Source organism: Schistocerca gregaria, chromosome 1, assembly GCF_023897955.1.
Source record: "Schistocerca gregaria isolate iqSchGreg1 chromosome 1, iqSchGreg1.2, whole genome shotgun sequence".
Classification (NCBI taxonomy): Eukaryota; Metazoa; Arthropoda; class Insecta; order Orthoptera; family Acrididae; genus Schistocerca; species Schistocerca gregaria.
The window spans coordinates 892,618,939-892,631,447 of NC_064920.1; positions in this window are offsets into that span (position 1 = coordinate 892,618,939).

Sequence of the window (12,509 nt, forward strand, 5' to 3'; positions counted from 1 at the left end):
CAGTGAAATAACCACTTTTAATATAAAAGCAAGAATGCAATAAATAACACTGTTTTAGTCATATATTTTCAGCAAATTACTAGTGGCTGTACTAGCTGTATGAGTATGTAGTATGTACATGAAACTACTTTGGTTTCATTTCACGCTTATGGTTTTGAATAAAAACGTTGTCGTCAGCTGAGGGTCCTTGACATTTAAATCAGTTTGTGTAACACATGTAAGGAGAATCACTTTGAAAAATTCCCTCCCTCTCTCTCTCTCTCTCTCTCTCTCTCTCTCTCTCAATTTCTGTGATGCTGTATCACTCATCACTTAATTAATCACACAAATAAAGATCTAACCACACACAAATTTACTATTGTGAAACGATTAACACGGTTTCCGGTTAGGGAACAGATTTACACTTGTGCTATTTGCCTTACAACCAAGGAAAACCTCCCGAAAACCTAGTTGACGACCGGTGGATAGATATTCTCTATACTTTGTTTCTTTAACGACATGCCACAGACAAAAAATTGAAGCCTGGAGTATATGAACGTGTATTTCTTCTCGTGTTTACTGTGCAAAGCCGGTGACTTGCGCTGCAGTATTTTTTAATCCAAGTCTGAGGGAGATGGCGCCTGCGGCGGAGCATGGTCCTTTTCATCCAGTAGTTGTAGTTTATTCTGTGGTAGTACAATTTATCTGGGAGAATTTAGATGTTTATTTCATTTCATCTGTTGAGTTGCAGATCGATTGGAGGAAAATGTTCTTATTTTATGTTCTTCATTTTGAATCCCGACGTTCGCCGCACACTGAGGTGAGAGGCTCCGATTCCATTTTTTTTTTTTTTTTAATACTGGGTTGCTAGAAATTTTGTATGTTTAAGTTTTCAGTCTCATTCTGTAAACGTCGCATTAGTATGATGGCCTGATCGGTTATTTGCTATATCTTGTCCCATGTCCTTGTGGGTGCCTTTGGTCCGTGAATGGTTACGTCGTTTGGACTTCTAAAGCGTCTTTCGTTCGCCTGCGGGGGTAGTCAGAGTAGTACCTGGACAACGAGCCTCACCGTGCCCGTGACACTAGCTCCCAGTCGCTTGCTTATCAAGTTTCTTACTTGCAACGTCGCTTAAATACGTGTTCTCATCGCAGAGTCGACCTCAGGATTTCCGAGCACTCTAGGCCCTCGTTATTCAGGTTCATTTGGAAGAGCAGTTGAACGGAATGGACAGTGTCTTGAAGGGAGGATATAAGATGAACATCAACAAAAGCAAAACGAGGATAATGGAATGTAGTCAAATTAAATCGGGTGATGCTGAGGGAATTAGATTAGGAAATGAGACACTTAAAGTAGTAAAGGAGTTTTGCTATTTAGGAAGTAAAATAACTGATGATGGTCGAAGTAGAGAGGATATAAAATGTAGACTGGCAATGGCAAGGAAAGCGTTTCTGAAGAAGAGAAATTTGTTAACATCGAATATAGATTTATGTATCAGGAAGTCGTTTCTGAAAGTATTTGTTTGGAGTGTAGCCATGTATGGAAGTGAAACATGGACGATAACTAGTTTGGACAAGAAGAGAATAGAAGCTTTCGAAATGTGGTGCTACAGAAGAATACTGAAGATAAGGTGGATAGATCACGTAACTAATGAGGAGGTATTGAATAGGATTGGGGAGAAGAGAAGTTTGTGGCACAACTTGACTAGAAGAAGGGATCGGTTGGTAGGACATGTTTTGCGGCATCAAGGGATCACAAATTTAGCATTGGAGGGCAGCGTGGAGGGTAAAAATCGTAGAGGGAGACCGAGAGATGAGTACACTAAGCAGATTCAGAAGGATGTAGGTTGCAGTAGGTACTGGGAGATGAAGCAGCTTGCACAGGATAGAGTAGCATGGAGAGCTGCATCAAACCAGTCTCAGGACTGAAGACAACAACAACAACAACAACAACTTCGTCTGTCTCTCAGGTAACTTATGGCACTGACGTGGCCTTAATGTTGTAGCAGGCCACCGTGTACTGGCTCGTGAGCATTTGTCCAGTGGCTTTATTACCATTCATTAACTTCTCCTACAAAGATAAAGCGGTGTAAGAAACAAATGAAGCATGGTGTGTTGGACTAGTGTGCAAAATGAGGTAGGCCCTACCCAGTAATCACAGAGGGAACTATGAAGGAAAAGCTAAAACTTCACATGGAATAAGCCACGCCGTTCATTTCATCTTCATTGACTCGCAAGTCGCCGAAGTGGCGTCAACTGAAACTCCCGGCCAACAATGCCATACGATCATTTCATTTCATTTTCAGTTTAAAAGTTACGAGCACAAGAACACTTTTGAATTAAAACACCATAAAGTTTTCTCTTTGCTGACTACAAAGTGAGTAACTGGAATCTTTTGCATGTATGCAGAGTATTTTTCAGTAGTCACTGTGTACGTGGAACATAGTTCAAAAGCGTCAACAGCTCGTGGTCTTGCGGTACCGTTCTCGCTTCCCGCGGACAGGGACCCGGGTTCGACTCCCGGCGGGATCAGGGATTTTCTCTGCCTCGTGATGACTGGGTACTGTGTGTTCTTCATCGTCATTTAATATTCATTGACTCGCAAGTCGCCGAAGTGGCGTCAACTGAAACTCCCGGCCAACAATGTCACACGATCATTTCATTTCAGTTCAAAAGTTAAGAGCACAAGAACACTTTTGAATTAAAACACCATAAAGTATTAGATAAGTTGATTTTTATTGCTTTAATTTACACCGCTTAAGCAGTTCGCATTAATATTCGATTCCGATACTTGGCGGAACGCCGTCTGTAGACCGGTTGGCTGCGCAGGACAGTCTTGCGCCAGGAATAGCTGGCCGTGCGGTGAATGTAGAGCGCCGTATTCAGCCGGGCCCCCTCCCCGCCACTCAGCTGCCAGGCACGCGCAGCCCGTGGAACGCGCCCGCCTCTGACAGCTCGTATGACGTCACAGCAGCCGTCTGTGGAGGGACTCCCCACGTCTGAGTGGGCGGCCGGCGTATGTTTACCCCTCCAGGCAGCCGTCTAGCGGGAAGAATCAGCTCCGTGACGACAAGTGCCCGCTGACTCAACGGACGCTTATCTTCCGGTCCACACACGTCATGTACGGCGCTATTAGATTCCCTTCACAAACTATCGGGGGTGCGGACAAGACTATAAGTGGAATCTGGAAAGGATACTCTTCTCCACCGACGAACCCCTTTGCTGCTGAAACGGAGACAGCTAATGAGTTTGAATGTCTCGCTGCTATCGACTGAATGATGGCTCTGAGCACTATGGGACCTAACTAACCTAACGACATCACACACATCCACGCCCGAGACAGGATTCGAACCTGCGACCGTAGCAGTCGCGCGGTTCCGGACTGAAGCGCCTAGAACCGCTCGGTCACAGCGGCCGGCGACTGATTGATAATTGTCATTAGTGATAGTTGCAATATTCTCACGAACGTTAAAAACCACCCGAAGCAGTGTAGATGAGGCAGAAACAAGTAATTTAATGTAAGACACATAGGGCCGCAAATGTCGGGAAACAGCCCAAAAGTGAATGACAAATGTTGAACATGCGAAATTAACAGATGACGTACCTCACCTCGCGTGCAGCGGTTGGGCTTGCCGATCTTACCCTCGCTGGTAGGGGGCAGTGCAACACATTGCTCCGCTAGGGCACTCTGTTTTCGTTCTTGACTTATCCGATGTAATTCGGTGGTGCTCGCGGTATTCGGCCGCAGGATAAAGCCGGTGGTGTAAGCAGTGACAGAAGTCCTGGTGAGGAAAGCAGGGTGTTTTCGCAGCTAGCTTCCCCAGGTGACTACTATACGTAAATCTATGCGGAAGCGTGTCCAGAGAACCATAATGACATGTACCCGTGTCGCTATGTCCAATCCTGTGCAGTCGCTCATTAGTAGGTAGTAAGTTATTAACGACTTTGTACCAAGAGGAAGCCGCTCCCATCGTGTGCATCGGGAGATTGATGTTGGGCGATGCAACCTTCCATTGAACTCGCACTGATAACACCAAGTCTCTAACTTATGAGACCATCTTTATATAAGATGGTTGAGGGACTTCCGCTGTTCAGTATAAGACATTAAATCGAAAACCCCTTCACTCGCCTATATTTCCATTTTTTTTTTTTTTTTCGCGACCGGTTTCGCCGTTTCACTACGCTGTCTTCACGTCCCGTGTAGGAAGAGTCCGAACTCACGTACGACTTTTGCGACGATAACAGTTCAACGGAACTGGGGCAGACGAATCTGTACCCGCGAGAAAGCAGCAACTGTGTTGTGACAATTTGCCGCCTCAGAGTGTCATCCCCCGACGCAATGTTCAAATGGCTCTGAGCACTATAGGACTCAACTGCTGTGGTCACCAGTCCCCTAGAACTTAGAACTACTTAAACCTAACTAACCTAAGGACATCACACACATCCATGCCCGAGGCAGGATTCGAACCTGAGACCGTAGCAGTCGCACGGTTCCGGACTGCGCGCCTAGAACCGCGAGACCACCGCGGCCGGCGTGACGCAATGTGAAATGAATGCGACCTACGTCAACAGGCGAAGCAAGACTCACTCGTTGTACGAAAATGGAAAGTCGTGACGTGATAGTGTGCAATCCCGGGACAACAATCAGAATCATGCGTTGGACATACAATGCAGACGCCTTGGGTTTGGTGTCTGAGAGAGACAAGACTCATCAGGTGCGCGACTTCGTCGGAATCTCGTAGCGTAATATAAGTATATGGACTTCTCCATATAAACGCCTTACACAAAGTATAGGTATCCAATGTACTCTCTGCAAAATGATCAGCGAGCGTCGTTCATTTTCCAGTAAGGCACCCTGAACCTTATAAGGGACAGATTTTCAGGTCAAAGCTTCCATCTTCAGTGGACAACAATCACGAGAAAACCCCAAAGACGTATGTCGATTCACAAAATGTGCCCAAGAAAAGACAAAGTCCTCGAAGCCGTGTAGGTTGAGGAATTTGCATTTTTCTTCATTTAAGCACCCACCTGAAGTACGACAGAAAACATCAGTTATAATATCAGTTTTAAACAAGGAGACTTCCTCACTTCGACGAACGAGGACCACCACGTCATCGACATACTCCCCTGACTAGGAGGTTCCTCCCTGAAAATTTCAAATCTAACAGCTGATCAATAACTTGCCACAACAACGGTTCAAGAGACAGGTGAAAGACATAGGGATCGGACTGCCCTGAGGCACTCTTCGACAGAGAAAAACCGGAGGCGTCATCTGTCTATTGACCTCCACTGACGCAGCAACGTTCTTGTACAAGTTATAAAGAACGACACGTGCAGAAGCGGTAAAACTAACAATCTCTAACAGGCGATCTAGATACCCGTGACTAAAGCAATCGAATGACTTAGAAAAATCTAAGGTGGCAAGAGCACAAAGAATGGATGTAACAGCCGCCGTCGATACTGCAGTCCTATGTTCTGTCACCAAAGTCGAAATTGTACGGTCAGGGTGGCAACATTGATGTATAGCAACCACACGACCAAGCAATAAGGACAATTTTCTGTTCATAATCCTGTAACAGTTATCTAGTCAAAACTGAATAGGGTGAGGCGACGAAAAACAGTTGCTGTCAGACGACCATGGTACGTCAGAATGAGGTCTATTTCCCCCACATTGAAGCTCTCAGGCTCAGCTCTTTTCCGCAAAACCTCGTTTAAAATGGAAGTAAAAGTAGAACCCAAAAGCACCAAAAATGTAAATAAAATTCCTTCGGAAGACCGACCCGGGGATTTATGGGAGCGGGAAGTAACAATAAAATCAAACACTCTATCCTCCTCAAAATCCCATAAAATCTCAACATTCTTGTCAGGCATAATCGTCTCCCGAAGCTCGCAAAACTTGCATCGGAACGAGAACGGGTGGGAGGGGGGGAGGGGGGGGGGCTACACGGTAGTGTGTAGCGCCTATTCGGCTATGGGGGCGGACGAGTTCAGGAGCAGAGAACGAAATGTAACATTTTAAAATAATATATACAGGGTGTTACATAAAGGTACGGCCAAACTTTCAGGAAACATTCCTCACACACAAATAAAGAAAAGATGTTATGTAGATACGTGTCCGGAAACGCTTAATTTCCATGTTAGAGCTCATTTTAGTTTCGTCAGTGTGTACTGTACTTTCTCGATTCACCGCCATGATTCCATACGGGATACTCTACCTGTGCTGCTGGACCATGTGCCTTTACAAGTACGACACAACATGTGGTTCATGCACGATGGAGCTCCTGCACAATTCGGTCGCAGTGTTCGTACGCTTCTCAACAACAGATTAGGTGCCCAATGGATTGGTAGAGGCGGACCAATTCCATGGCCTCCACGCTCTCCTGATCTCAACCCTCTTGGCTTTCATTTATGTAGGCATTTGAAAGCTCTTGTCTGTGCAACCCCGGTCCCAAATGTAGAGACTCTTCGTGGTCGTATTGTGGACGGCTGTGATATAATACGCCATTCTCCAGGGCTGCATCAGCGCATCAGGGATTCCTTGCGACGGAGGGTGGATGCATGTATCCTCTCTAACGGAGGACATTTTGAACATTTCCTGTAACAAAGTGTTTGAAGTCACGCTGGTACGTTCTGTTGCTGTGTGTTTCCATTCCATGATTAATGTGATTTTAAGAGAAGTAATAAAATGAGGTCTAACATGGAAAGTAAGCGTTTCCGGACACATGACCACATAACATATTTTCTTTCTTTGTGTGTGAGGAGTGTTTCCTGAATGTTTGTCCCTACCTTTTTGTAACACCCTGTATATTCAAGCTTCATTCAATAATGTGGATATGACAAGTTTTTTTTTTTCGATCCCTACTGTAGAATACACAACGTCTAGGTCACAACTGACAACGGAATTCGTTCATTAATTGCAAAAAGATCATCTAATGTTATTGCAAATACGATTTCATAACATACAGCCAGCCTGTAACAATGTCGGTTAAAACTGCTACCAAGTGGGAATTTCGTGATTCGATCGTGGATCATTGCAACCGAGCTGTCTAATGATATTACGGTGCCACCATCACGAATTATGATGGTGCTTGGGAGCATACATTTTAACAAGATTTTATTGGTGTCCGAGAAAAATGTGTGATGCGGTATACATAACAACGCCTTATAAACTTGTACACGTGTTATATGAAGCGCCATAAGCCTTTGTAAGGCACGACTGCGCGCCGCAACGAAGAAATTGGTAGGTGCTCAAGTCAGCGATCTTGGTGCTTTTCATGTATTGTGACTGTGTTATCTTTCAGCGTTGTACCAGTTCATTCAGCAGCATAGAGGGGAGTTTTCGATATGATAGCTGACGCCAAAGACTCAGACATATATTTTTGCACCAATGTGTGGAACTTCTTTGGGTAGCGTGAGTAAGTTCCTGGAAATGCACATAGGTGAGGCATTCTTTGGCGGGATCCCAGGCTGGATTAAGTTGCCACGCGTGGGGCACTACTAGGAATCGTTTCTCAACTCCTTTTCATTTCCAGGACCTTGCTTCAAACTTGGGCTAATACGGATTTTTAGACATAGGCTATGGCTACAAAGCGACTGTATATTAATAGTCCGTGTCGTAATTTCATTTGTTGCTTGGCAAAGTACGAGTCTATTTGCTTACTGGCCTATTGATGGGTGTTGCAACAGCTGTTCGCACAGATGAAGTATTGTGTAAATTTTTAAATAAACGCACTTCATAAATAAATCCCAGATTTCCAGCATATATTCTTTTTATTCTCCCGCACTACATTTCAGGCTGATTTTTCTCTGGGCAGAAATGAGATTCACATAAGTATCTGATAAGCGTCGACAGATGTTGGTTACATCATATCAATCACGAGACGAAGTAAGTGCACTTAAGAATAAGTACTTCAGTGAAGTAGCATTTTTACACTGAAAATAGCCACGTTACATTTGGAATCTATTCCGGGATCGAATTTCATGGGGGATTTTGTGAACAAAGAGTCATATTGCGTGATATTTTTTTCTTTCTCTAGAGACTATCACTTGTAGCCTACTATATGGAAGTGCCTAGTGTTTTTCGTGGTAGTTACTATTTTATATGCACTGTTACATTATGTTAAAAGTATGCAGCAACTATGTGCACGTGTTTATACAACAATTACAGCGATGTTGATCGACTAGAAACAATCCATGTGCTTTCTGTGTGGGAGTTTCCACAGAGGCATTCTTCTGCCTGTATTTATTGCCCGAAATAATATTCTTCTACTAATATGTAAGAAATAAATAGATGTGTTACAACGATAGGTCTGCTTGAAGTTACTCGTAGAGGATACGGAGAAGCTGTGTGCCTTTGTGGTAGCGCAAAAGCACCGTAGAGATAGACGGCTACGAAAAATCTGCTCCTTTCAGCCTGCAGCTTTGGTGGCTAATCATGTTGAAGAATGGCTAGAAGCTGTTATCATAAAAGGGCATTTCATCCCACGAAGGCATGTAAAAGAATCACTTTCGCTTGGGTGTCAAAATCTGTTAGCACGACTGAAAGTAGCTGCTATTCCGAGCAAAAGCTGTTCACGCAGAAAGATATGAAAATGGTACAGATGACGAACATATCATATCCACCGGTACTACACAAATTTCTCGATACATTCGTAGTGTACGTGACGCCCACGCTTCTATCGTAACTATTTTACATCGACTGTACGGTGTCGCATCCGTACGGTGCGTGTAACTAGCTCTCGACATCGCCGTGCAATTTCTGTGCTGTGTTGAACACAGTGATTGTGAAAACTGGCAGTGGTGGAGGAAGATGTACCTAGATGGTCCCTAAGTCAGCGTAACTAGGTATTCTGGACTTCGTGAGGGCGCGGAGGGAACGAGGGACAAATAACCCTCCACAAAAAATGTTGGAACGTGAGTGTGATTTTGCCACGTAAAATAAATGCATATATAAAAATATTAAGGCAGACATGACGTTGTAATAGATTTACACTAATTAATCATTAATATAACAACAAAAAATCTTCAGATTTTTATTGTGTATCTTTTTTCAAATTTTTTTATTTAATTTATTTCCTGTAAATTACAAGTTATGTGCGAGTGTGAATTTGTACACTATTGTAATTGTATTAACAGAAATTGTATGGCGATAAGTCTAAGACAATAGTAACGGAGAACCCGTTGTACAATCTAAGGAAAAAAAGACGCATCAGGTAGCAATGATCCCAATTGGCCGGAAATCGGTACATGTGAAGTAAATGTGCAAACAAATAACTGATTACTATTTCAGAAAAATTGGATGATTAATTCAAGAGAAAGAACTTCACACAATGAGCAAGTGACAAACGCGATGGTCCACCTCTGGTCCTAGTGCAAGCTGTTATTCGGCTTGGCACTCATTGATAGAGTTGCTGGATTTGCTCCTAAAGGATATTGTGCGAAATTATGATCAAGTGGCGCGTTAGCTCGTCGAAATCTCGAGCTGGATGGAGTGTCCTTCCCATAATGCTCCAGTTGCTCTCTGTTTGGGTGAAATCTGGTGACCTTGTTGACTGAGGCAGGGTTTGACAAACACGAAGACAAGCAGTAAAAAATCTCGCTGTGTGCGGGCGGTCATTAACTTGCTGAAATGTAATACAGGATGGATTACCATGAGGGGCAACAAAACGGGGATAGAATATTGTTCAAATGGTTCAAATGGCTCTAAGCACTATGGGACTTAACATCTGAGGTCATCAGTCCCCGAGACTTAGAACTCTTAAATCTAACTAACCTTAGGACATCACACGTATCCATGCCCGAGGCAGGATTCGAACCTGCGAACGTAGCAGCAGCGCGGTTCCAGACTGAAGTGCCTAGAATCGCTCGGCCACAGCGGTCGACTACAATTTCGTCGACGTACCACTGTTCTCTAAGAATTCAGCGGATAGTGGTCCTGCTATGAAAAGAAAAGGCACTGCAAATCATGACTCCTTGGTTTCTTGCCGTATAGCGAGTGACAGTCAGGTTGGTACCCCACCACTGCCCAGGGCATCTCCAGACATGTCTCCACTGGTCATCGGGGCTCAGTTAGAAGCAGGACTCATCGCTCAAGACAAATTTACTCCAGCCTGTGAGATTACAGGTCAAAGACGTGTCTGGAGACGCCCTGGCAGTGAAGGGATACCAACCTGAGTGTTGCTCGCCATACGGTCCGATAGCCAGGAATGATGGTCTGCGGTGCCTTTTTTTTTTTTTTTTTTTTTCTTAGCGGTACCTCTTTGGCTATCATCTGCGGCACCCTTACAGCACAGCAGTAGCTCGACAATATTCTACGCCCCATTTTGTTGCTCTTCATGGCAAGTCATCCTGGATCAACATTTCAGCAAGACAACGCCCGCAAGCACACGGTGAGATTTTCTACTGGTAGTCTTTGTGCTAGTCAAACCCTACCTACGCCAGAAAGGTCATCGGATCTCTTCCCAATCGACAATGTTTCATGGTACACAGACCTGCTCGCGATTTTGACGATCTGACCCTCCAATTGTGCAGAAGTTTGCCGATATCCCTCAGGAGAATATCCAACAACTCTATTAACCAATGCAAAGCTGAATAACTGCTTGCATACTGATCGTGGATGGACTAACGCGTTATTGATATTCTCAATTTGTGAAGCTGCTTCTCTTGAGAAATCATCTAATTTTGCTGAAGTTTGTCTATACAAGTACATGACACATACCGATCTCCTCCCCTTTCGGTTAATTTTTTCGTGGTGCCCCTTTTTTTGCCTTAGAGTGTACAATCTCACCCTAAATGCTACCGAACCATAAAGATATTCAATGTTTGTTACTGAATGAAAATTACATGTTAATCTTTTCAGTTTACGTAACTTTGTGTGTGATTAGAAAGAACTTTATTTGTATAAGTAACAAAATGATCATTAACACTGCGTCACAGTAATTGAGAGAGAGTGCTTTTTTCACAGTGATTGTATATAGCCGTGTTTTACAAACAGTTTATATGCGAAATGCCATCAGACGTTCAGGGTCACAACGCTTTTATTCGCAACCATTAAACTGAGAAGTGATCAGTTTCATGCAGTTACTATAGTAAACAGGAGTGGTGCGAGGTATCTGTCCATACCCCACTTCTGTTTAATCTGTACACGTCCTATACACTTGAAACTGGGTCTCATAAGTTTGGATACGCCGGTAACAGAGGGCTGGCAGTGGGACATCAATTTTGAAGAAACGGAAGCCATTGTAACAGATGATCTGGTGATAATGTAAACATACTTTCGGAGATGGAGATTGAAACTAAACACCATCAAGACAGAGGCTGCTTCCTTTCATTTGTGCAACAGAGTGGCGAATAGACAGTTCCAGGTCTACTTTGGTGAAACACTACTTCGACATAAACACCACCCAAAATGTCTATGGGTTACATTGGACCGGACACTGTTCTACAAGCAGCATCTGAAAAACAGCGCTGTGCAGACACGAAATAGAAAGAACGGCATACATAAGCTGTGCGGAACAACTTGGGGCTCCGTTGCTGGAACTCTACAAATTTCAGCACTTGGGCTGGTTTACTCTACTGCTGATTATGGTGATCCTGTATATCTCAATCGTGTACTCACACACAAACTCTCTACGCATAACTGAACAACACAATGGGAATTATCAGTGGCTCACTAAGATCAAACCCGCTTCGAATGGCTGCCCATGTTTGACATATTCCGCCCTCTGCCCTTCGACGAAAAGCAGCTCAACTCCGTTAGACAATGCAATCCGCAAATCCCTATTCGTCAAGATGCTGTCGTCTTAGACAGAAACCGGCTTAGATTAAGAAAACCACCCATGAAAACAGCCGCTGAACTGCACGCGTCCCAGTTCAAATTAAAAGACTCATGGAAACGAGACTGGACTGAGGCTTGCCCTCCACATTGAGAAAACTTGCACTGTGTAAGAACGAAACCCCCTCCCTTTGACCAGTAGCGCAGAACATGGACAATGATCAACAGAATACGCACCAGTTATGGCAGAAGCATGGACTCTTTTCGTAGATTGTGGAGCAACCAGGCGAACCGATCGTCACATAGTTACGAAACATCCCAGTGAGGCGTATTGAGGGATTTCCGACGATTTCCTGATGGCAACGAACGACGCAAGCGATTACATTACAATTTAAATGTCAGCAAATTACATGTGTTATTGTTTGTATTATATTTAATATTGTGCTAAAAACCATATGATAAATAAATAAATACTATATCTTCAAATAGCTAGTACAGCCCATTACTAATTTGTTGAAAATATCGGACTGAAATAGTGTTTTTCATTGCATTCTTGCTTTTATATTTAAAATTTGTTAACGGTCACGAAAGCAGTAACAGATGCATAAATTAGAAGTCAACTAAGAATATATCTGTTGTGGCTCCTACTGTTTGATATATGCTCTGTACACAAGTAATTAAGCGGCCACAGTATTCTAGTGGAAGTAAATAAAATTTTTTAGCAGTATGACACAGCTGATACACATACACAATTTAGT